This window comes from Equus asinus, chromosome 2 (assembly GCF_041296235.1).
Source record: "Equus asinus isolate D_3611 breed Donkey chromosome 2, EquAss-T2T_v2, whole genome shotgun sequence".
Classification (NCBI taxonomy): Eukaryota; Metazoa; Chordata; class Mammalia; order Perissodactyla; family Equidae; genus Equus; species Equus asinus.
In genome coordinates this window covers 106,242,389-106,269,167 of record NC_091791.1, presented here as the reverse complement: position 1 = coordinate 106,269,167, position 26,779 = coordinate 106,242,389, and the positions used below count along the sequence as shown (strand labels likewise).

The 26,779-nt window shown below is 40.4% G+C and overlaps 1 long non-coding RNA gene across 23 annotated transcripts in view; it reads right to left on the bottom strand.

Moving 5' to 3' along the window:
* The window catches only part of LOC106832101 (uncharacterized), a 225,347-nt gene that overhangs the window by 52,989 nt on the left and 145,579 nt on the right, over positions 1-26,779 (bottom strand). For 2 of the 23 annotated variants that reach the window (XR_011497563.1, XR_011497567.1), the window contains one exon: positions 1,167-19,312. The exons of 19 other annotated variants lie outside the window; for them this stretch is intronic. This is a non-coding gene — a long non-coding RNA (uncharacterized lncRNA). Of the gene's footprint in view, positions 1-1,166; positions 19,313-22,968; positions 25,093-26,779 lie in introns of those variants that run through there. 2 more of the 23 variants (XR_006521743.2, XR_011497566.1) reach the window with 2 other exon arrangements.

Sequence of the window (26,779 nt, the reverse complement as noted above, 5' to 3'; positions counted from 1 at the left end):
AATTAAAATTTCACTGAGACAGAATATCCAAAAGTTTGATCAATATTTTTGTTTTGGATGAAAGCTGTGGGAAAACAGGCCCAATCACATATTGTTAAGGTAATTAAAAAATACCATTGGGACTGACTTGGGGGCATAGTGGTTAAGTTCACTCGCGCTGCTTCAGCGGTCCAGGGTTCGCTGGTTCGGACCCCGGGTGCAGACTTATGCACCACTTATCAAGCCATGCTGTGGCAGGTGTCCCACATATAAAGTAGGGGAAGATGGGCATGGATGTTAGCCCAGGGCTAATCTTCCTCAAAAACTGAAAAAATAAAAAAATACTGTGATACCTATGGAGAGGAATTGGATTAACATCGAGTGAAACTGTATATAAATTTCCTCTCAGATCCTAAGGCACTACTTCTGGAATTTATCCCAAAGAGACACTGGCAAAAATATAAAATGATGCATGCACAAAGCTATTCATTAAAGCACAAATTTAATAACAGAAGACTGGCAAGAACCCAAATGTACATCAACAGGGAACTGGTTGAAATATTATGATAAATCCAAACAATGAAATAGTATGAAGCTGTCAAAGGGAATGAGGTGTACCTCCATACATTACTATGGGTTAATTCCAGGATATAGTAAATATAGTAGAAAGTGAAATATGCAAAGTGGAAAAAAGTGTGAGTAGTGGGTGTCTACCATTTACCTAAGAATGGGGAATGCATATATTTTCAAATATATATGTGTGTGTACATATATTTATATGTATATATCCACTCACTGGTGGAAAGAACATAAAAATTGTTAAATATTACCTATGGGAGAAGGAGGAGGTAAGGGATAGAGATAAAAGCTTCAGTTCTCAGAATACTTTTTGATTTCATTTTGAAACCATGATAACATTTTATATTATTGTAAAACCAAATTAAATTCAAAAAGCAATTCCTGGAAATTGAAAGTAAAATGAAATAAATGTACCTAACTGTATATTGAGTGGAGGACATAACCACGCAGAGAAGAATTATTTCAATTGACATTAAAACACAGCAATTTAAGTGTTCAGATCTGCTGTGATACTCTAAGGACAAGAAGAATTATTTTTAAAAAATCTTTAACTGTTTTCTGCAAGCATATTTTTGTTGGTATTATTGGCATTCTGAAATTCTTTTACACATACTGTGGAATAAAGTTACAACTGCTTTTGTGTCACTGAGAATCAGATTTTCTTTCTTTCTTTCTTTCTTTCTTTTTTTTTTTTTTTTCTGAGGAAGATTCGCCCTGGGCTAACATCTGTTGCCAATCTTCCTCCTTTTTTTGCTTGAGGAAGATTAGCCTTGAGCTAACATCCATGCCAATCTTCCTCCACTTCATACGTGGATCACCACCACAGCATGACTGACGAGTGGTGTAGGTCCACACCCAGGATCCAAACCTCTGAATCTAGGCCACCAAAGCAGAGTGTGCTGAACTTAACCACTATGCCATGGGACCAGCCCGTGCATCAGGATTTTTGACACGGAAAAAAGAGATACAGATGTAAGATTGATGAAACTAAGTTAAAAAATTCTATTTCTAAATTTGAATAGAAGTACTAGAATGAATTTATAATTTATTTTATCTTTAAAAGTAGATTTCCTAGCTCTAGCCTAGAAATAATAACCAACTTAGCAATGAGCACATCTGTACCCAGATTGTGGTACCTGTAGCAACACTGCCATCAGTTGAGAGCCAGCACTCCAGCCAGATGATGAGGAATGGAAGAGAGGACACACAAACTGCCAGTCTCACGAGTGAGAAGGTTGGCATAAATACAGATCATAAAGATATTAAAAAGGTAATAAGAAAATATTATGAACAACTATATAACAATAAATTCAACAACTTAGATGAAAATGAAAAAAAAATCTTTGAAAGACACAAACTATGCAAACTCACTTCAAAAAGAAATAAATAACCTGAACAAGCCTACATCAGTGGTTCTCAACCAGGGGCGATTTTGTCTAACAAGGGACCTTTGGCCATTTCTGGATACATTTTTGGTTGTCATAACTGGTTGGGGGACTACTGTCATCTAGTGAGTAGAGGCTAGCGATGCTGCTAGCCATGCTACAATGCATGGGACAGTCCCCCCAAGACTCAATGCTTTAGCCTAACATCTGAAATAAGGCAAGTATGTCCACTCTCACCACTCTATTTAACAATATAGTAGAGATTACAGCCTATGCAATCAGGCTACATAAGTAAATTAACAAATTCATACATACGTGAATACATAAACTACATCAGTGCTGGAAAGGAAAACATAAAACTGTCTTCATTCAGAGATGACATGATTCTCTGTGAATAAAATTCTACAGAACCTACAAAAAAGCTTCTAAAACTAACAAGTGAGTTTAGTAAGTTTGTAGGATACAAAGTCAACGCAGAAAAATCAGTTGCATTTCTCTATACTGGCAACAAATAATCAAAAATTGAAAATATTTTTTAAATTACCATTTTTACAGCATTAGAATATAAGAAATACTTAGAGATAAATTTAACAAAACATATAAATGGCTTCTATACTGCAAACCTCAAAACACTACTGAGCGGAATTGGAAAAGATGTAAATAAATGGAGAGATGGGTCAGGAAACATTTTTAAAGAAAATGACAAGCTGACTCTAAAATGTACATGGTATACGACCAATTCATAGGCAATTTATTAAACAAAAGGCCTATAACAGCCAAAACAGTTTTGAACAAGAACATATTTGAAGAACTGTCACAATCTAACTGAAAGACTTTCTAAAAACACGCACTGTCAGATATTGAAATAAACATAGACAAATAGATCAGTGAAACAGACTAGAGAATGCAGAGCTAAATTCACACCTAAGTGGTTAACTGGTTTTCAACAAAGTTGCAAAGGCAATTTCGTTGGAGAAACAATAGTCTTTTCAACAAGTGATGCTTTACCCACTGGATACAAAAAGAGAGAAAAGGAACTTCTATTTGCTCTTCATCCCTAAAGAAAAATTAACTCAAAATAGAGATAGACCTCAATGTAAAATGTAAAAATATAAAGCTTTTAGAAGACAGGGGAGAGCACTCAGAATCCTGGGCTAGGCAAAGATGTCTTAGGTACGACATCAAAAGCACGATTGAAAAAAAATTGGGCCCCATAAAAACTCAGAGCTTCTACTCTTCAAAAGATACTATTAAGAAATAAAAATAAGCTGGAGAATGGCAGAAAATATTTGCAAATCACACATCTGATAAAGACAGGTCCAGAATATACAAAGAACTCTCAACATGTCATTGTAAGAAAAGATTTAAAATGTACAGAAGATTTGAATAGGCCCTTCCCCAAAGAAGGCATCCAGGTGACAAATCAGCACATGAAAAGATACTCCACATCACTAATTATTAAAGAAAAGCAAATTAAAACCACAATGTGATGTCACTTAGAACATGTCGAGTTAAAATTGCTGAACATATAACGTGTTTGCAAGGATATGGTGCGACTGGAACTTTTAGTCTATACACTGCAGTTGGGAATAGAAAACGTCACAACCACTTCTGAACAGTCTAAACATAAACCTACCATAAGACCCAGCCATTCTGCTTGTAGGTACGTACCCAAGAAAAATGAAAGCGTGTGTCTACACAAAGGTTTGTAGATAACTGCTCATGGCAGCTTTGTTTTTCATACCCCCAAACTAGAAACAAACCAAATGTCCGTGAACAGATGAATGGATAAACAAATTGTGATATATCCGTACAATAGAATGCTGCTCAGCAATAAGAAAGAACTCTTTATACATCCAACTCGGATGAACCTCAATATAATCATGCTGAGTGAAAGAAAAAAGACAAAAAGAGTGCACAGATACAATGCAATCTCTGCCAAAATTCCAGCAAACTTTTTTTGCAGAAGTAGAAAAACTCACACTAAAATTCATTGAAATTGCAAGGGATCTCCAAATAGGCAAGAAAACCTTGAAAAAGGAAAACAAAGTTTGAGAATTCACACTTCCTGACTTCAAATATTGCTGCAAAGACTGGAAAATAATCCAAACAGTGTGGTATTAGCATAAGGATAGACAAGCAGATTAATGGAATAGAATTGAGAGTTCAGAAATAAACCCATGCGTCTATGTTCAACTGATTTTTGGCAAGAGTGCCAAGAGCGTTCAGTGGGGGAAGGACAGTCTTTTCAACAAATAGTGCTAGGACAACTGGATAGCCACATGCAAAAGAATGAAGTTGAACCCCTACCTCACTCCACAAGATAAACTCAAAATGAATCAAAGACCTAAATTTAAGAGATAAATCTATAACATTTTTAGAAGAAAACATAGGGGTCAAGCTTCACAACCTTGGATTGTGCAATAGATTCTTAGATATGATATCAAAAGCACAAGCAACAAAAGAAAAAGTAGATAAACTGTACTTGATCCAAATTAAACACTTTTGTTCATCAAAGGACACTATCAAGGAAGTGAAAAGACAACCTGCAGAATGGGAGAAAATATTTGCAAGCCATATATCTGATAAGGGTCTAAAATCCACAATATAGAGAGAACACAAAATTAAACAACAAAATGCCAACCCAATTGGAAAATGGGCAAAGGACTTGAATAGACATTTCTCTGAAGATATTCAAATGGCCAACAACATGTGAAAAGATGCTAAACATCATTAGTCATTAGGGAAATGGACATCAAGACCACATTGAAATAGCAATTCACACTCCTAGGATGGCTATAATTTTTTAAAAATGGAAAATAACAGGTGTTGACAAGGGTGTGGAGAAATTGGACCTCTCACACATTGCTAGTGGTAATGTAAAATGATGCAGCCACTACGGAAAATAGTTAAACATAGAATCATGACATGACCCAGCAATTCCACTTCTAAGTATATGCCCAAAAATATTGAAGACAGGCATTCAAATAAAACCTTGTTCACAAATGTTCGTAGCAGAACTATTCACAAGAGCCAAAAGGTGGACACAACCCAAATGTCCATCAACAGATAAATGGATAAACAAAATGTGGTATATCCACACAGTGGAATATTATTCGGACGTGAAAAGGAATGTAGTACTTGTACCTACTACAACATGGATATACCCCAAAAACACTCTGCTAAGTGAAAGAAGCCAGACACAAAAGGCCACATGGTGTATGATTCCTTGTCTATGAAATACCCAGAATAGGTAACTCCATAGAGACACAAAGCAGATTAGCTGTTGCCAGGAGCTGAGAAAAGGAGGAAAAGGAGAAGTCACTGCTTACTGAGTACAGGGTTTCTTTTGGGGGCAATCAAAATGTTTTGTAACTAGATAAATGTGATGGTTACACAACATTGTAAATGTGTTCAATGCCACTGAATTGTCCACTTTAAAATGGTTCATTTTCTGTTATGTGAACTTTACCTCTAGAAAATAAAAAAACTGTGATTTCACTCGTATAAAATTACAGAGAATGCAAATTCATCTGTAAGGACAGAAAGCAGATCAGCGGTTATCCTGGGATGGGGTGGAGAGTGTGTGGGAGAGAGGGATCGCCAAGAGACACAAGGAGACTTTAAGGAGTGATGAATGGGCCTGCCCAGTGGCGCAGGGGTTAAGTGCACACGTTCCGCTTTGGTGGCCCGGGGTTCGCCAGTTCGGATCCCAGGTGCGGACATGGCACTGCTCATCAAGCCATGCTGTGGTAGGCGTCCCACATAGAAAGTAGAGGAAGCTGGGCACGGATGTTAGCTCAGGGTCAGTCTTCCCCAGCAGCAAAAGAGGAGGATTGGCAGCAGATGTTAGCTCAGAGCTGATCTTCCTCAAAAAAAAAGGAAAAGGAGTAATGGATGTGTTCATTATTTTGATGGTGGTGATGGTTTCACAGTGGTATACATCTGTCAAAATATGCAAAAATGCAGTTTAGTGTATGTTATATACAATTTGCAATTAGTCATACGTCAACAAAGCTGAAAAACATAAAAAATAAAGGATGAAGTTCACTATAGATTAAAAGATACTTTGAACAGACATTAACAATTGTACTGTGTGAACATTATTTATATCCTTATTATAAAAAGAAATGATAATACATAAAAGGTACAAGGGAAAATATGAATGGCGACAAATAATTAATGACACGAAGGAATTGCTGTTAATTTTGTGAGTGTGATAATTTTATGTGGTTATGTATTTTAAAGTCTTTATCTTTTGGTGATACACACTGAGACATTTCTAGATAAAATTATATGAAGTCTCATATTTGCTTTAAAATGATCCAGATGGGGTAATGGGAGAGTGGGTAGGTAAGGTGTAGACAAAGCAGGATTGACCAAGACTTGATCGTGGATGGAGTTTTGTGATGGGTACCTGGTGGATTTGGGAGAGAAAGTTATTCTCTTTACCTTTATATACATTTGAAATTTTCTACAAAAAAAGTTTAAAAACAGATAAGCATACAGATGTATTCTCCTCACATAGTACAAGATGTAAGAGCATATCTCATACTTTTATTCCCTTTCCAAGCCAGAAAGGATATCATGGTAGTGGATTTTACTCAGTAGAGTGACTCAAGCCTTGTTCTATCGTGCTATCTTAGTGACAGTTTTACTAAGCCCATATGTTAACAGATAAAGGAGGAATTGACACAAAGCCAATGACCAAGGTCTTGGCCTGCTGAGGTAAGACTGTCTGGGAGTCTCCCAGAATCATATGGAGATAGAGGGTTATCATTACACTTCATTGAGATTTTTCAGTCTCTGAATTTCTATGTTTTCAATACCGGTCATCTCTCTCTTAGCCATCATGGCAAAACGCCAAAGCCCCGCTCTGGGGTTAATCTGAGAAATTTCTTTAACACATGATTTCTACTTTTATTTCTGAATGATCAGAAATAACCAGATACCTCCAGGGATAATACAAACAATTTGCCCCCTGTTCTGGGCAGAATATTGGCACTTTTGATGGATGGGAGAAAGTTAAATCCATTTTGGGAGAGAGAAGGGAACTGGAGAAATCAATGTCTCTAAATGTTCTGGATTGTGCTTTCAAAAGTTTAAGAATTTTTAAAAACTGTTAACTCCTCTAAGGTTTTAGTTATAAATAGAGGTGTGCCTCCCTTCCATTAAAAAATTCTTTAAATATTTCTCATGCTATTCTTAATCTACCCTGTGCAATTGTGATAAACGGATACCTTTACTGAGGACACCATAGACCAAAAATTACATTAAAAGTTTCCAGCTCAAACACACCCAGATGTAAAACTGGAATATACCACAAAACATTGGAATATCCCAAGGAAAATTCTAATTTATATGGATTTGGAACAGAGGTCTCTGTTACAAATGGCAGATGGAAACTGAGTTCCAACATATTCTGTCACTTAAAGCATTATCCTAGAAGCAGGTAAGCCAAAGGTTTTGGTTTAGAAATCTACTTCTACTTGGAAGATCGAAAACACATTACTTCAAATCACTATGTACATTTTTACTCATTCTGGTTTATCAAAGTACATAACTTACTAAACCAGGACTATTAATAAACCGAGGAAAGGAACCATATGTACATTATCCAGTCATATTATTCTTATTGGTCTTTGCCAGTCTGACACTGACCAAATTCATGTTAATGATGATATCTCCCTAAAGAAAGATCTGAGATTCTTCCTCCTACCTCCCACTCCTCTTAGCTCTGCACAGAGACATTCTTAATAGCTGATGAATGGACTCTCTCGTTGGTGATGACACCTGTGAAGTTATTCAAACACAAAGATATGAATTCATTTCTTCCAATTTATCCTTTAAGTCACTTTTTTCTACTAGATCCTTGTCATGTCAATTGTGAATAATAGATCTATTTTTATCATGCCCTCCAAGCCTGTGACAATGACTACCCCTTCTTGAATCCCTTCTTTGGTCCTGACACTTGCTAGATGTGTCTCTATACTAGGCCAATCCTTACAATAATCATGCAAAGTGGATATTACTTTTTAAAGTGAAGAAACTGATGCCCAGAGAGATTAAGCCCAAGCTCACTCAGCAATAAGTGATAGAGCTAAAATTTGAACCTTAGCCCATCTGTCTTTACATCCTGTGTTCTATCTACTACATCTTTATGTACTTCCTTTCCACTCTCTACATATCTTGATGGAACTGTGTTACCGCTTTCCAGGACTTTCACTTTCCTTGATAACTTCAGCATCTAGTTCCCAATATGTAGACGTCTGCCCCATCCAACACAACCTGTGCCTCGAATGGGGAGGTCTGTAACTCCAGTGGTTTATTACTGAGAAGTCCATTTGGCTCTCATTCTTAAGCCAGTGACTGTTTTTGTCACTAATAAGGGTAATGTTTTCTTTTCTTCCTCCCTTATTCCTTTATCTTATTTCTCAGTTGGTTCAAAACCCAAGTGGGGAGAAGAGGTGTTATTTTTTGGGTGCCCTCTATGATCTGACATCCCTATTTTAGAACATGTGCTCCTAAGCCAAGATTTTTCCTTCGCTTATTGAAAAAGAGGGTTCCCCATGCAAATCAATACTGTAAGCGAATGCAGTAGTTGTTTAACCTGCCCACGCGCACACACACACATGCACACGCAGGGAGAAATTAAGTTAAGAACATATGTGTTAATTTGCCTCCGAGGAACAATTTTAATTATAAATGAACCTTTTCTATTCCTTAACTAGGCCCGGTAGGACTTCTGTTTGGCAATACTTACTTTTTTAATTTTTAGCAGTTGGTGAGAAAAGTTCTTTGTAATTGAAAGCAATAAAACTATTTTCATTAAAAAGGGGAGGATTCTATAAATCAGATGGATATTCTCCCCCATAACAATGAATCATTAAGGTTTTATTTAGGCTTCTCTAATTTCTTCCCCTGTTTAATTAATATTGAGACACCTCTCAACTTGCAAGTAGAAAGCAACACATTTGCTGTGCCACTAAAATCAAGAAGCCTTACAACACAAATACAGCTCACAGAATACAGAGCCAAGGAAAGTCTGCCCGGCTCCTCCTGGGTTCCCTTGAGTATGAGTCCCCAGCCAGCAGCCAGCATATTTTCCTAGCAAGAGGAAAAATAGTTCACAGCATGTTCAGTTAGTTGCTCTTTTTTAGCTCTTAAATAATAAAAGTCAACAATCAGCAAAGCCAAAATAGTGACTTTAGACTCATGCAGAAACCACCAGGCTAAGACCCACTGGACCAGGTTACCCATTACCGCAAAAACGGAGAGCAGGTTTGTGATCAGATGGTCCATGGCATTAATTAATAGCTGGAAATGCAATAATCAAGGATTCATTTCAGTGCTTTATGACTCACATGTACATATTAATGATCATATGGAGAATTGGAATAATTGTTGAGAATAGAGACACTGTCCTATAGGAGATTCTCAAGCTTCTGGGGTTTCGCAGACAGCAAATGGGTCATCAGGGACCATTACTACATGCTTCACAGCTCATTTTAAGGTGCATCCTGTGTGTCATAGCCCCAAACTCAAATGCCTGCAGGCTCAAATAGGTAACAAAAATAAGTGAAATGGGCCCCAGGTAGCCAGTTCACAAAATTTGCCCTCTAAATTCTCAGCATGACTGGCTACATAATTTGTGGGGTCCAGTGCCGAATGAAAATGCAAAGCCTTTTGTTCATAAAGCAGGAAAAGAACACCACAGTATTAAAGGTGCTGAAATATAAAGGTTTTTCCTTCCTCCCCAGTCTCTCGCTTTCTCTGTCTCTCCACTTCCCCAACTCCCTCTACATGTCAAGATGTTTTTTATTTTGTATTTAATGTTACATTTCCTCAGGCACGGGGATGCTAATGATGTGAGTATGAGATCTAAAGTGAAGCATCCATATTCTGTGCCGCCTTGATATCTGAAGCCAGGAGGGCCTCAAATGGCCTAACCACAAGTTCCCCACCCCTCTCTGCTCCTGCAGATAAGGTCCCCTGGCCAAACAACCCTCCCTACCATGGGGGCCAGGCACAGCGCCTGCTAATTCCTGAGTAGCAGGTTCCAGTTCCCTGGCAGCTCACAGAATTATTCAAACAAGCCAATCCCATCTTCCCATGGTAACTGGGGGACACCTCTCCCTCTTGTTACTACAAAACCTGCCTCCTTGTACTCTGTTCCCAAGGGCAACCCCCTGTGGCCCTGCATGGCATGTGATTTCTTCCTCCCTGGAGCTGGGAGTATATGTGACCAATAAACCACTGTCAACCTGACATGTCTAGTGTTGAGTGCCATGTGTTCGGCCGTCCCCATAATCCCAGGGCAGGACTTTTTCCCTCACCAACAGAAGCGAGAGGAGGCAATCAAAATGGACTCTCATGGACCTCTCCTTGCAACTCCAAGTGCATGTATGTGCACATGCTGGTGCATGATTCCCCATCTTCCAGAATCCCCCTCCAGCAAGCTGCTAGACCAGCACTCCATGCCTCAACCACCAACGAGGAAGACTGAGCCAGGCATCTTCTCTTACCATGAGCTCACCACCTCAACTCACGGCAGATGGGCAATGCCCACGGGTATTGCAATCTCTGAGCCAGGACATGCTAGGTATGCAGACTGGGAGTAGATGAGAAGTTCAACCCTGCCAAGTGACCCACCAACAGCACCCTGGCACTGCTGGCCCATGGGGAAGGTAGTCACTTCCATGCCCTGCTCCAAGGTGCTATAGGACATGCATGTTCAACCCTGACTCTCCCACATCCATGCCTAGGCCACCGCTAGGGGCAGAGGGTGGCAGTATTTATGACGTGGGGATGGGGTGGGGAGGGTGCCAGGCAGGGCCTGGGGCATCAGGAGGTGGGGAAATAGATGGCCAAGAATCCTCCCCAGGAACAGGGGCAGTGAGGTGCTGGAGATGGCCTGCACGTGAGTTGATGCTCCAAACCTGGTGCCTTCTCTATTGTCCCATCAGACCTCACTTACAGAACACAATTCAAAGATAAAATTACTAAAAATTTTCAAACACCAACCATAGAGCATTAAACCCTAAGCACAGAGCTGTGCCTATGAAGTTGGTTCTGGTTCTCAAACATTCAACACACTGAGTAGCAACGTTTCTAGTTGTTTTAGGTTTCTAGTTTATGTCTGTTCATGACACGTGATTTCTGATGCACCTGGGAAATCCTCTTTTGTAAACCTGCTGTCTCTGAAAAACTTTAATGCTCAGAAGACATTTTCATTCTTACTGAATATTACAGCCTCATAATTTATTTTAGATCAAATGTAAAGCCTGTTGAAATTTCAGTAATTTTATTTTCACTTTCGCCCACAGTTCTCAACATTGTTATCTCATAAGGTTGTCTTAAATTATGTCACTTTGCACAGATACAATTGGTTTGCCCATTAGGCACCTAGGAATGTGTTTCATATCTAAGAAGTTTGCTTTCCCCCTTTCTTGCTTGAAATATAGCGCCCTTTCAACGTATCTTTTGTTATTCCAGTTTTGATAGAGATGGTACATGGAAATACTTCAACTCCCCCTTAATTCTATGACATGCAAACAGCGCTGCAAAGACGATTGTTAGTGGCCGCCAACATCAGCCTCGGTGTTGAGGGGCCAGTAGGGTATGGATTGGGGACCACACGCCTGGTCTGAATGGAGCCTCCATCCCCCAGCTCCCAAATCACTGCCACATGGAAATGTGGGTCCAGGGTTGCCAGAGCTTCCGAATTTTCAAGAAAAGGCAGTGATGCAGGAAAAGGAAACTTATTTATAAATGCTGATAACAGATTTAAAATTGTTTTTAATGCTGACTTGGCCAAAACTGGGAGGATCAAATAAAAGAACGTGTGCAGGTAGCATTATCTGCATCCCGTGTCACACAGCCATTATCTGCTTGTTTGCCCGTCTCCTCCACTAGACTCTAAGCCCCCTGTTGAAGGGAGTGTGTCTGCACCGGGCACAATGGCCCAGCACACACCAGCTGCTACAGAATTATCATCTATCAAATGATTTAAATTCAGTTAATACTTATGGAGAACCTACCATTATCCAGGCACTAACCTGCACCAAACAAACAACAATGGAACTCATGTTCCGTGAATGAATCTTTCATTTTAAAGACTTCCTTCTTCTATCCTCAGTGAGACTTTAAAATCTCTAAGTTCTTTTTAAAATTTCATCTATCAGCAGTGGGTCAGATGTTAGGGTTTTATTCTGCAGAACTGAGCCCTCTACCAAGAAATACATTAAAGATCACCCCTAAGTTTTGGTGGAGATTTCCCCAACATTCCTCAATTTCCTTATTCACATAATACATTCACGGTACATCACGTGGTGACAAAGGGCTGGAGCCTATATTTGGTCTCCTGACTCTTGTTTTAAAGTTGAAATCCTCTTGGTGTTCCCTATTCCATACGGTTGGGGCAACCACCACTGCTAAGATTACCGAACCACCCTCTGGCCTGCTCCGTTAGTTGGGCTCCCTTCACCGTTATCTACAGCCATTCTTTCAACAATCATTAATTGAGGCCCTAATATGTACCAGGCACTGCATGAGTTTTGGGGGCTACAGTACTGAATAAATGTGGTCGCTCCCCTCAAGTTGTTCTCAGACTATAGAAAGACAATTTTACCTTTACTTCATCCAACTTTACTTGCTTCCCTCTTTGCAGGAGAATCAGCTCCATCTGTCCATCCCCCTCAGTCCTTTTCCAGTGTGCAGTCCACCAATTTCCAGCATACCATAACATGACAACCGGGGACAAGCCAGGGTGTCCTATGTCCATGAGTTTATAGTGGCCTGTTCTGTCTCGGGATGTGATGTCACGTTTACCCTCATGGATGCGCCCATGAAGACATCACTACAGGCCCTCCCTCACACTCCCACCTCTTATTGCACCTGTGACCGACAAAGCCAGACCTGCTCTTAATCTGAGACATTTTTTGACTTTTTTGGATGAAGCTCCCAGAGTAACTACACTGGTACTCTCCAAATCAACCACCGCCTGCAAGCCAATGACCATTCTGCGTTAGTAACAATAATAGTAGATACCATTTATTGACTACTTGTTCTATTTTAGACCTGTCCTGAACACAATGCATACAATATCTAAAGTAGTCCTTACACATACACATAGACTGTCTAAGGTAATCTTTATAATAACCTGGAAAGAAGTCCATTCAGGGAATCTAGGTTATGGCACCAACACTCGTTTGGAACTCACACTGCTTATATTTACATAGAACACAAAATCTTAATTCTCAACTACCTTACAGGCCTCCTGACCCGGAGGGTCTCAGATATGGTCTCTTATATACCACATACGAGTCATGGGAACTGGTTCAGATTCTCTCTGCCTAACTTTCAGAAACCCATTTCTATTCATCTACGGCCACATTATCGTCTTGGTCTGGAGCCTTCCTACCAGGTGGTCCCACCAGAATTCAAACAGGAGGAAGGGCACAGCTAGTAGGGCATCAGTGTCCTCTTTTCCTCCAATCCTTTACTTCTGACGTCCTTCCTCAGTCTATCTGCCCCACCTTCCTCCAGGTGGTAGAGCCATCAGTCCCTCTGAGTGACCCCATAGCATTTCCACCCTAGATTTCACTCTCTGATTCTTGCCTCCATTGGCTAGGCTCCTCCTTCCCATGATAGAAGAACTTTCTCCCACTTTCTATCTAATGGGACATGCGCTTAAATCTTGTATTTGTTTCTCTCTATACTTTGTCTTGGCTTTTGTTATGTTAAGTTCTATGAAAGGAATTTAGGCAATCATTTTCTCTTTCAACAAAGCCTAGGTTTCAATGAAGACTCAAGAAAATCTGTCCTGAAACTCTAAAATGAACACTGGTCCCTTTGATCTAAGCATACCCTGAAGAAATTAATGTTTTAGGTAAATGAGTTGCCGCTTAGACAACTTAATTTATGGAGAATAATATATATTGGTATAATATATTTTTAAAATATTATCCCAGGGTCACTAACACCCATAGTAGAAAGAGTTTGAAGCTATGTTCATTATTTTCTGTCTCAAAAAAGGTTCAAAGGGAAACAATCTTCAGACTGACTAAGATGCGATTTGTCGCTTTCCATCTGCATCTACCTTCCTGGATGCCAACAAGTTCGAGAAGATGCATATAGGTCCTCTACTGAGCTGCCTTCCCCTCCACTCCCACCCCTAATTCGTTCCTTTCTCTGTATTGTACTTTATCTAGGTTGCCTGAGCTCCATTATTCTTGCATCAGGCCATTAGTTAACATTTTTAAGTTAAGAGTGATTGACAAAGCCTCTTATTGTCTCTTTATGACTAATGTCATGCTTATTAAATGACATGTAATCATTTCTGGGCAGTGTTGATGAATCAAATTCTTGGATAATGGGTGTCTGGAAATGTATCTACACTTTCTAGCATTAACTCATGTCAAAACTAGCCATTATGAGTGCTTTCCCTCAAAAGTATGTTTTCATGGAACTTTATGTTAAGGTATAACATGGAAAGCTCTCTATCTTTGAGACAATGAAATTAACCATCTTACCCCAGGTGACTCAGCTGGTGAGTAGTACAGCCATGATTCAACCTGTCTTACTTCACTTATAATCTATGTTCCTAACCACTAGGGTAGACTACCTCCTTATAAATAGGACCCTGGTTCATGCCAAAAGTGCCATGCTTTGGGACAGCAGGAGAGTTTTCTTCTGACCCAGAGTCCTGATACAGCAGTACAACTTATGCCTGCCCCAGAACACCCTGCAGTTATGCTTTCTTAGTTGTCACTCTCCTTCAACACATCCTCCAATGTGAAGCCATTTGGAAATGATGATCTGGCAGAATTCTGCAAAGCCCAACCTCCAGACCATTTATCAGCAGAAAAAGAATGACCTGTCACAAGGATGTCATAAGCAGGTAAAGAATCTCTAGGTCAGAGCCTCATCTAGTACCACCTTTAATCCCAAGAATCTCAACAACAAGTCTCTGGGATCCTTCTATGCCAACATTCATGGTATTCAATGATGAGGCTTTGAGGTATGCATTTTGTGTGTTGACTTACTCCTGCCTTCATTTCATTTTCCCATTATCTCCATTTAATATGCTATTATTGCTATTATTATCTTCCCAAAACTGCCTAAATCCTTTTTTTAGAAGGAAGCACCATTTAAACAGTAACCAGACAAACCTAGATTGCTCCTAGAAAACTCCAATAGCTACAAAATGAATGTTAGAGTTAGGAACCAGCAACCCACTTGTGTACTGTCCCTACCTTGGTGACGGAGTGCTATGACCCACCCCATAAAACCCAGACCCTTCCTCAGCTGGGAACAGAGCAGGGCCATGGAGCCCTGGTGGATACAATGGGGACAATGGGCACAAAGATATTGGAAACTGAGCGGAACTCCTGGGGATGACAAGAAGAGCCTTTCAGAAGACCTAGATTGAACACCCCATGGCTGAATCTATCCTCCTTTCTATTGACACAGTCAATGTAGACAGCCTTCCTTCTGGGAGCCAGGATATCAAAATTCCTACATGTTTTTCAGTATCCACAGTGGACTCCTTTTCAGTCCCCAGGAAGCAGCAAGTAACATTGGAAAGACAGGAGATTTGAAACAAAACCCAATATCAATCTTTACTGACCATGTGATCTTGGAAAGTTACTTAGCTTCTCAGAGCTTGTGTTACTTCATCCATAAATTGAATTAGTAAAATCTCCTTGCAGGGAGGTCATAAGCAACAAATATAATAGAACTTGGTTCTGTATAGAGATGGATGTTAATAGAATATATTAGAATATGTCTGTCCACTCTTCCAGTGTCCCTTCCTCACAACCTGGCCCCAACCCTGCCTTGTAGACCATGGATTGAACGACTTATTATTAACTCTGAGTCTCTGGGTTCCATGTCTACCCAATTTCCACGTATAAAAAGACCAAAATTCGAGAATATATGTATCTTTATGACCACATTGTGCCAGATTGACTGACTAGTTTAAATTCTTTGTGCATTAAGAGGGGATGAGGGCAGTTATGTGGTTAGCTGTTCCTTGAACATAAGCCAGACCTCGAGCCAGAACCTCCAACTTTTGTTGAAGGACCTACAACATGCTGATACTTTCAATATACACTCTCCTTTCATACTCACAGAAACCCCGGAATGCTAATTTTATAAACTGAGGCATAGAGAAGTTAACTATCTTGCAACAAGAAAATGGTGAACTGGGAAGTGAAACCCACATCTCATTGGCCTATGTGCTTTCCCAGATAATGCTGTTCATTTGGAAATATGCTACAAGAAACTTCCTGATTTTAAACAGGAATGCATTCTCAAATGCATTCTGTTATACTGAGCCATGCCTAAGTAGGAGCTGTTCAGCAAATAAAATCAGAATCGTCCTACATTTAAGGAATTCACTATGTATGTTCCCTTTAAAATAAATGTTTAGAAAATCTACTGGCACTATCAAACATAAAAATGAGAAGACAGTAAGAGCTGCTATGCTCTATTTCCTGAAAGACTCGGAAACGTAAATCTAACAACAAATCTAGTCTTTGCAGAGTTTGTTGTTTGGTTTTCTTTTTGCTGTGCAGGCTAAAGTTAATTTCATACCCAAAAATGTCCTAGATCGGTGTGTTAATAACAAGAATGGTTCTCAAAACTTAACTTGGTAGAAATAAACATATTAATAAATTTAATATTATGGCTACTCTGTTACAATTCACTTTCCCTTGGTAGTTGGAATGTAAAAAGACTGCCAGCTTTATCATCAAAATGATGAAAAGATTCACTCATCTCTTCTTGCATGTGATGTGCTTGGGCAATGAGTTTGGTGCGGGCCAGAAGAGCAAGTAGGTAGGTTGTCACCAGAGTCTAGAGATCAGGCAACAGTTTAAGTCTGTGATTAAAGTTGGGAGTGGTGGACCAGAAAGGCAAAGAGACTATGAGGTCACAAGAGATGCCAAAACCAAGCAAGATGGATCAGAAGCCAGTAGCCGAGGTCTCTGGAGACAAAGCACAGAAGGCAATCACCATGAGGGCCAGCAAATCTTCAGACCAATATCTTCAAACCAGAGGACTGTTTATTCTTGACATCTAAAGGTACTACCTCAAATACTACATTGTGAAAGTTAGACTTGCTGGGAATACTCTGCGTACACTATGAATGATGGCACCTCCAACTACCCCTTATCTCACTCTTCAATTTCTTTTATTTATCAAGTTTTATTAGATTGCCTACCAAATATTTCTAGAATCCCTCCTCTTGCCTTCTTTCTTTCTGCTGTGGTCCTTATCACGACTTGCCCAGCTCTCGTTTCCTTATGACCAGACTTCCTACTTCTGTTCCTGTCTACCCTCGCCCAGTACCTCCAACTCTAACCAATTGTTTCTCTGCTTAGACACTTGGTGCGTACAATCTACAGTCCCTTGTTGGCGTTGATGTTGATGCTGATGCTGATGAGAGGCTATGTGCCTGGTACTGTCACAGGCACTGGGGATATAAAGAAGAATAGGGCAGAGCTCCTTCCCCTAAAGAACTCACCATATTTTGGAGGACAAAATCCAGCTTCATCTCCTGCCATCCATCCCTATTCACACCATATTCCTGCCATAGCATATCAATCCATGATCTTTAATATCTTCTTGCCTCTGTCTGTCACTCCTCTGCCTGGAAAACTGCTACGCCTTCTTCCATACCCAGTTCATTTATAACCTTGTCCATAAAATTTTTCTCAATTCCCTAAACAGAATTTGTCCTGTGTGTGTTGCCGGGGTGCTTTGCATTTCTCTTTGTATAGCCCCAATCCCATTAATTGTAAATATTTGCTTAAAAATCTTTCTCTCTACTAGGCTTCATCAGTTTCTCAAGTGCAAGAATCACATTCTGTTCACATTTGCATTTCTCAAGAGCTAACAGAGTGCTGAAATATGTTAGGCCTAAAAAACATGGTTTTAAAAATTAATTTGTTAATGAATGCATGAATGCCGACAAGGTTTGGGAAGTCAGTTTGAAATCTGACACGAGATAACCACACAGCATCTGTATTTCACTTAGTGTACTGAAGACGGAAGATGGAGTGCCAGGAGAAACACCCAGAAGGTTTGGCAGGTAGATGGGGGATGCTTAGTCTCAGGAATGTAACACTCAGATTTTAAATGACTTGAGAGGAATCTAGTCAACACATAAATAATTTCCTCCAAAATACTCAAGTCATATTTCTAATTCTTATCAGCGAGATCGTCTATTCCTGTCTCCTTAATCTCTTCATTGGCCTGGCGTAAAATTGATTTTAATAGAAAATTTTTCTCTATCAAATTAAAGGCACATTTCAGGGAGGTGGTACATGGTTCAAGCTCTCCTTCATCTCTTGCAGCATTCTGTGAGCATCTCTCAGCAACAAGAGCTCCCATACCAGAGACTGAGAAAAAGTCAATAACTGACAACAAGTAAAAAATCCAAGGCATTGATCAGCTCCTCAGGCTTGGGAGTTGAGACAAAGCCACAGACTTTAACGCCATACTAACTCTGCTTGTGCTAGAAGAGAGAAATATTTTTAAATGGGTTCAGATTAGAAATGTCAAAGCGATTTTAAGGCAATTTAATTTAACCCAGGGTTTATCCGCAGTACTGACGTTTTAGACTGGATAAATTTCTGTTGGGAGTGTGGGTGGCATTTTCCTGCGTGCTGTAGGATGTTTAGGAGAACCTCTGGCCTCTACACACTAGATGCCAGTAGCAACTCCCAGTTGTGACAACCAAAAGTGTCTCCAGACATTGCCAAATGTCCCCTGGGGGGCTAAATTGAGCCCTGGTTAAAAACCATTGCTGTAACCCACCACACACAAATAAAAATGCTTCTAACTCGGGCTGGCCCTGTGGCCGAGTGGTTAAGTTCGCGCGCTCCGCTGCAGGCGGCCCAGTGTTTCGTCGGTTCGAATCCTGGGCGCGGACATGGCACTGCTCGTCAGACCACGCTGAGGCAGCGTCCCACATGCCACAACTAGAGGAACCCACAATGAAGAATACACAACTATGTACCGGAGGGCTTTGGGGAGAAAAAGGAAAAAAAATTAAAAAAAAAAAATGCTTCTAACTCCTTTACAGAAAGCTCCTTTTTCGAATGCATTAATAATGACAAAGCGTAGAATAGTGTCCTCTTAATATTTAGGCAAATGATGTTGTTTATTACCCCACAGAGATCATCTGTAAACTCCACCAAAGGAACGTGGAACAGACTTTGACGTAACCTCAGTCAAGGTCTATTTTGGACGAGAAGTAGAGGCAATTTGCCATGCGGTAAGCTTCTTCCTCCTTGACATTTCTGGAGGGCATGTTGTTGCTTGCTCTGCAGCCAAATCAGAAGCATTTAACGTGATGATTTCTGTTTTAAACAAAAAGCAGAATTCAAGGGAATGTTTTTCCTGACAGAGTAGGCTGTAAAAATCCCCATATTCAAATGAGAGAACTCATCTATCATGTCAGTGACTCAGCCCTCCCTCAATCCAGTTTGCCCGAAATCAGTAAAACCAGACAAAAGGCTGCATTAATATTAATTCAACAGAAAAAGTATCTTTTTAAAATATAATCTTTTCATAACTTCTCCAGGCCTTAATTTCCTCGTGTCTAAAATCAAGTAATTAGAACTGTCTCACAGATTTATGAAAATTAAGTGAGACAATATATTCAAAGGCAGTGGGGGCACATGGTACATAGTCAAAACTATTTAAATAATCAATTCAAATATATTTCTTCAGTCAGTTTCTCTGATATCATATGAGAACTAAGATTAGAATTTGCTTTCATCTCCTGTTGCCTACTGAACAATCAAAAAAGTAAAGAAAAACTGAAAGAATGGGACACTAATCACTTACCAACATAGGTAGTTACCTTTGTGCTTTAAGAAAATACAAAAGATATTGAACAAATGTTTCACATAAAACAACCTTCTGATCCTAATTTCTTAAAATTTAACAAGCATCAGTCTCTAAGTTGGTGGTTGGCCTTTTTTCCTCCTGATATTTCATCTCCTAAAATCATTTGATTTATAGGATGTGTGTTATTTTAAAGTATGGCAATTTTAAACATTGCAAATCACAACCTTCTCTTCCACCAATTATTAACACTTATCAAATGGGTGAAAAATAAATCAAGACCAAGTCTAGAAGAGATGACTGCTAATGCAAAGAGCATCAAATAAAAGTAATCATGCTAAATGGCTCATTTTTTTCAAGCTGTACCAGGCACCAAGCCAAGCTTTCTACATAGATCTTTTGATGTTCTATGATGTGGCATACTGTGATCTTATCCCCCATGGCCATTTGTATTACTGCCACTTTACAGATGAGGAAGCTGAAGCTGAAAGAGAGTAAGTAACTTGTCCAAGGTCACACCCCTTAGTGGAGCCAGGACTGGAACCCCGACACTCTGACTCCAGAGCCTGTGCTCCTGTCCATCAGGAATTATGCCTCAGCACCGGTGGAGAATGGAGATGAAGAGACTGAAGGTTTCTCTTGCAGCCAAGTTAACATGGAAGCAATGACTTAGATCAGTCTCATGAAATCCTGCAACTACCCGAGGATCATGCTGATTTCAGTGCCTGACAAGTTAGTCTCAGGCTGGTCCCAGGTAATGAAAAGACAAATCATCAGAACTAGCTTTTCCATAGATAAGCCTATCTTCCCTATGGATAAGTCATCAAGCAAAAAAATCAAGATGGAGTCCTCTTTCTGAAAATTTCTTTTCCATTAGAGATTTCTAAGTGAGTCTATCTCTTGGATAGACTTCAGGAAGTCCATGGACACTTTATGAATATACGCAGAATTTTGCATGCATCAGGGCCCAGAATTTTTGGCAACAAAAAAATTTAAGAAGCACCATTCCAAATCAAAAGAAGTACATTGATCAGAAGCATGTTAAGAAACTTTTAATGCCAGAATCCAATGGGACCTGATTTTAAGATGGCATAATATCTATAGCCAACCTCCAAAGTGGCAGCAGTAACCAATAAATATCAATATGTTATATTCATGGATGGTCAAACCCAAGGGACCTACGTGCCTCAAATTTGAAGATTCATTCCAGACTTTTATCAAAGCACCCACTAGACAGCTAGCAGGCACCATGATGGGCACAAGAAATTCAAGTATAAGTTAAGGTAGAATTCCTGCCTTCACAGCTTATTATAGAAGATTTTATGAAAATGACTATTAATAATAAAATCACACAAGTAAATATTACTATAAAGGTATATGAAACATTATGAGGGATCAGAAAGGGGTAGAATGATTAATTATTCATGTCAGAGAAGCGTGAAGAGTTACAGAAATGAAATGGCCTTTGAGCAGAGTTTTGACAGATGGAGAAGAGCTTGCCATGCAAGTGACTTAACAGTCCAGTGATGTCTGAGATGGGACAAATAGTCCTACATTCTTAGAAAAGAAATCTATGAAAAGGGCAGGCCAGAGACAGGGCTTGGTATGTGGGCTGAGGCAAAGAAGCAATGACTCAATTCAAATATTTTTGGAAATACTCTATAAATAATAATGAGAAGCATTGGAAAGTATCACTGGGAATGAGGATGATCCTGTCTGAGTTATAATGAGCACTCTGAAAGCAGAAGAGGGACTTAGTTAGAGGCAGAAGAATTTGGGGACAGAAAGACCAATTAGGATGCCCTGTTATATAATTCAGGAGAGAGATGAGTCTCAGGATACATTCGATAAATAATTGGGGCTGCTGGGAGTTGCAGTAAAAAAAGGGATCAGAGAGAAAAGCGGTTTCCCCACAAGGGAAACTGGATGCTAACTGGCCCAATGAGAAGTGCCAAACATAGCTCCCTACCTCATAAACATACATGGGCCTCATGTATGTCTTCCTTCAAATGGGGACACACCTATTTTAATTCCAATTGAAGACTTTGATGTGACATTGAAGAAGGGCTCTAACACTTGGGAGCATCAACACTACACCAGACACTGTGCCGGACTCTGCACATGCTATCTCAAGGAACATAGAAGAGGAGCTCATTGGTGTCCTTGCCCATGGGCATCCTTGCCCACCAGGGAGGCCAGACATCCACCTCTTGCATGGGTCAGCCCTACAGATCTGCCAAGAAAGGCCGGTTTTGCTTCATTTCTCTTGCCCAGCAGCAAGATGAATCACTCTTTTTATGACATCAGCTCTACAAATCAATTTGATGAATTAAAACAGGCCCTGCTAGAAGAAAACACAAGCCAAGGGTGTCAGATCTTCTTTTTTCCCCACTGGCTTTCACAGATCGAAACCTCCTCCAGGATTTCTGAAGCAACCAGCTCAGGCTCTCCCCACCCCCAGCACCACATTGGGCTTGAATGAAGCCAGACCACCCTTGGGGACAGCCAGGATGCTCTTGAAATGTCAGAGGCAGCCCTTCAAGCCTGCGGTCCTCTACCACGTTCTGAGCGATGGGTATTGATTTCAGACACTGTTTCAGAGCAAAACTGAAAGCGTATGCCTTTGCAGCTTGTCAAGCACTCAGGCCTGTCTTTCACAAGGGGCTTTGCACCAGCAGCCTTGTGCCTGGTGCCTTTGAAAGCAGAGCCAGGCCCTCCGAGGCTTGTTTCCTCACTCCCTGAGATTTGACAGTGACGCCGCTAGTCAACATTTTCATTCTTTTAACAAGCGTACACAGAGTGCTCAGACCAGGAGAAAAGGAAGGTTGAAGGGAGGGAAAAACCCAAGGCCTCCAGTCATTGGTGTGAACAAGATGCAAGCAGAATAAAAATGTCAACACACTTGGATGCCTCTGTCTTTGGTACCTTTTTAGGGTCTATTATCCTTTTGAGAAAGTCTGTGTTTATTCAACAGACATTTATTACACATTATGGTGGGCTTTGGGGTGGGAAGAAGAAGATAAATAAGGAAGTCCTTGCCTCAAAGAAACTTGCAATCCAGAAAGGAAAACAGATATGGATGCAAATGCTATGAGGAAGCAAATCAAAATGGGCGAGGAAATAAAAAGCAGGGGATGTGGTCTGAGCTGCACTGATGCTGGGGTGAGCAAGGACTTTCAGTCCAGCCCCAGATGGATTATTAAAAGGAGAGATTATTAGGATCAGAGCAGAGACTGTTGTTCCGCTGTCTAGTTGATGTTGAAATGCTAATACCAATAAAAGGCTTGAATTAGAACTCATCATCAGATAGACCATCTACCTGAATATTCTCTCCGCATTTTAAATCCAAACACTTGAGTGGTTCTGTTAATCTCAGAGTCTCAAGGTTTAGAATCCTAAGTTTTAAGTATCAGATATGGTTTTGCAAACAATCTTTTCATGAACAGGTGCATAATGTGAGAAGAAAGTAACCTACAAATAGGAATGTGGGCCCTGAGCAGTGAAACTGATGCCGATAGTGACCTTGAGGTTTCTCTCTTCAACCTCAGAGAACCGCAGGAAGAAAAAGCAAAATTAATGGTGGAAATAAAGTAAGATAGGTGTTTAAAATGGCCTAAAATGCTATCTATTTTTAATGATCTCGGATGCTAGAAACCTGAGGAAGGAAAGTCAGATTTAAAAATAGCCAGTGAGCCTTTACCTGACACCATATTTCACAAAGTTTCTAAACTTCCCTATATCATCTTTCACAATATCTTAAGGGTATTAGTATCCCCAGTGCTTAGGGATCAGACAGGGACAGGGAAAAGAAATGCATGGAGGAAGGCATATAATAAAAGACTGCTAAACGTAAGCTAAGTGAGTAAATAAATGAAGCCAAAGGTCAACCTGCGTGTTTTCAGGACAATCTCAGACCATTTGTTCATGCATTTATTTCATCCAGTAAACAGAACTTTAACAAACCCCTAATATTTGCCAGGAACTGAGCTGGGTGGCTGGTATTCCAGAAGCTTGTCACCTGGTAGATCATTCGAGGAACGTCTATTGATCTAAAATTGTGGATAAAACATCTCATCTTTTTTCATAAATTAAAAATATCTAATAGTCATTCTACGTCTGTTTCTCTCTCATTCATTCAGACAGTCAGTCAATTGCTTATCCAACAGAGATTTAAGCATTTAATCTGTACCAGGCATTTTCCTTGCCTTCGGAGGATACCAAAATTAATAGAATACAGCTCCTGCCCTTAAAGAGATCCAGGCAAAGATTTATAATAGTTCCAATAAATTGTGATCAATACAAAATTATTACATAAATAAAATGCTATCAAAGTTACCAGCAAGAGGTGGGAATGGTGGGGAGGAATTTTAAACGTTTTGAGAAAAAAGGGAGGTGGCATTTGATCTGGGTCACCAAATATGCGTAGGAGTTTCTCAGGCAAAAAGGTAGAGGAAGGACATTCCTGATGGAGAGCAAGACGTGCTAAGGGGCAGAGGAACAGGAGTGCGTGGAGAACAATGTGCTTTGGGCAGATGACCTGACTCCACACCACAGAGTTAGGCATCAACAGGAAGATCTTGGCAGCTCCACAAGGAGTTTGACTTATTTCAGTCCACAGTGAGGGTGCTTTCAAACTTTATCAAGCAAAGTTCAGAACATTTAAATCTGCTCCAAGAGCAAGTCCATCAACAAGGAAAGAGCTATTCCATTTTGCTTAGAGAAATAAACACTATAGTCCTCCAGGTTGGGCTGAGTTTTGATTGAACGTTGGAATGTTCGACCTATGGGGATACACAGGCCATCACTATAACGCCATGTTTCAGGTTTGCTTGTCATTCCTCCAAGCATTTATTCAACAGCATCACATCAGTTCCTTCCAAATGCCAGGCACTGTGTTAGACCCTCAGTGTATAAATCATGATGCAAACAGACATACAAAGCTTTGACAAAAGAGATGGAAGGCCAGACAATATAAGTGGCGGGTGTTAGAGAAGCTCCAGCGCAGGGACCCTCCACCTGGCCTGGGGAGGAAGGGTCTGCACCTTAGAAATGAGTTGCCCTGAATAGCAAGGGCACTTGGATGCGGTCCAAGCAAATCTAATAGCCACATTCCGCCAAGCAGGTCTCGTCACATGGAGTTGCTGCATCTCCCGTACATGTGCTTCTCCGTCTGAATGCACACTGACAGCAACGGATGCGAGTCCTTCTGCATGTGACAGAACTAATTCCCGAGTCACCATTTTCTCTGTCAGTCTAGAGCAGCCCTTGAATCTTGCCCATAAAACTCTAACTGAAAAGAAAAACAAAGGCATTTCATCAAAAGGCTGTGACTGACTCCATCACTTCTGTGGGTAGATGGGAAATTCAAGTGCAACTCCCGTGTATAATTACCCATCATATTTTGAATCCAAATTACTGCTTTCACAGGGTAGACATATTCTACACACAAATATTATAATAACATAAAGGGATAGTTGGACGATAGAGTCCATAAATGGAACAGAGGAGCAGGAGAGACTTTTTTTGGCCGCTATTTTATTTTATGCCTAATGATATTATATATACACTACAAATTTGTAACCACCACTAGGATAGAATTTATATAATGGGTTTATTTTCCTATGATCACAAACTCTCTCTTACCATCACAAATCCCCCCTCACAGCTTCCTGGGGACCTGAAAAGAAGATTGGACTAGGGATAGGAAAACGTGGGTTATTTCTTAGACTCCGTCACAAACTACTTTTTGTGGGCAAAGTCGTTTAACCTCTGGTCAATGTTCTCATCTACAACACGTGAATGATGGCACCTACCCCAGTGATCTCTCAGCCTGCTGGGGAAAGCACGAGATTTAGAGTTAAAATGTCGAAGTTTGAGTTTGGTTTTGCCACCGACTGGCAAATTACTTTGTGTAAATCGCATAAACTCACTGAGACCAAGTTAATTCGCCTGTAAAGGGGCCTAATTCCACCTGCCTAGTAAATTTGTCCTGAATAAAGTAAGCCAAAGTGTTTCATAAACCACAACTACTTATGGTAGCATAAGATATTATTAATTAGGATCAAATAAGATCTTATAACCACAGTGCTTTGAGGAGCACACAGCACATATGACATCGACTTTCTTTTGCAGCCAGCCATGCCGTGTATATTTGCCACAATCAATCTTTAACTTCTAGGACGTTTTAAAGCTGCCTCCTTTTATCATCAGCTGGGGAAAGACTGGAGGATCTGATGCAGCAGGATGCCCAGGCAGCCCAAGCTGCCTCGCACTGGGCATATCCTAGGAAGACTGGATGATGCTAAGACTCAGAAACTAAGGAGCGATGGCCTGATGCTACTTCAGTACAGGGGAAGGTGGGATGGAAGAATGCAGAGCTCCTTTCTGCCCCAGGAATTCTGAAGTTTAATACCAAAAGGGTCCTCATGTAATCTTCCCCCTGCTATGGTCAAGCCAGTTCAGCCCTCAGACCAACACTTGCTCAACAAGAACCAGCTGGAAACTTCCTAGGCTAAAGACATATGAGATTGAACTTCAGAGTGGCTTTTGAAGGAGACTCAGTTCCTAAACCTAAGTTCATTCACTTCACTGCCTCCCTCAATCTGTCAGACATTCTAGAAGCACTCAGCCTTCTCCAAACGGACTCACTGGTACACAGCACACTTGGCCAAAAAGAGAGAGAACATGCCGTCCAAACACCCACAAGTGTCCCCAACATGCTGGACATCTTGACCAGGAGCAGTAGAAACAGCATTGGCACCCTTACGCCCTGGCCTGGGTTTGGAGTACTGTGTGAGCAGCGCCCATGGCACCCCATGCCAAGCCAGAGCGAGGACACGGGCATGAATTGTGCAGCCTGAGTTCCCTGGGTAAATTTTATAGCTCTGCTATAGTAGTTACTTTTTTAAAGGTCAAGATTTACATGTTTATTTTGACTGGTGTTTCTTGGCCTACTCCAGATTGGGGGGAAAAAAAGA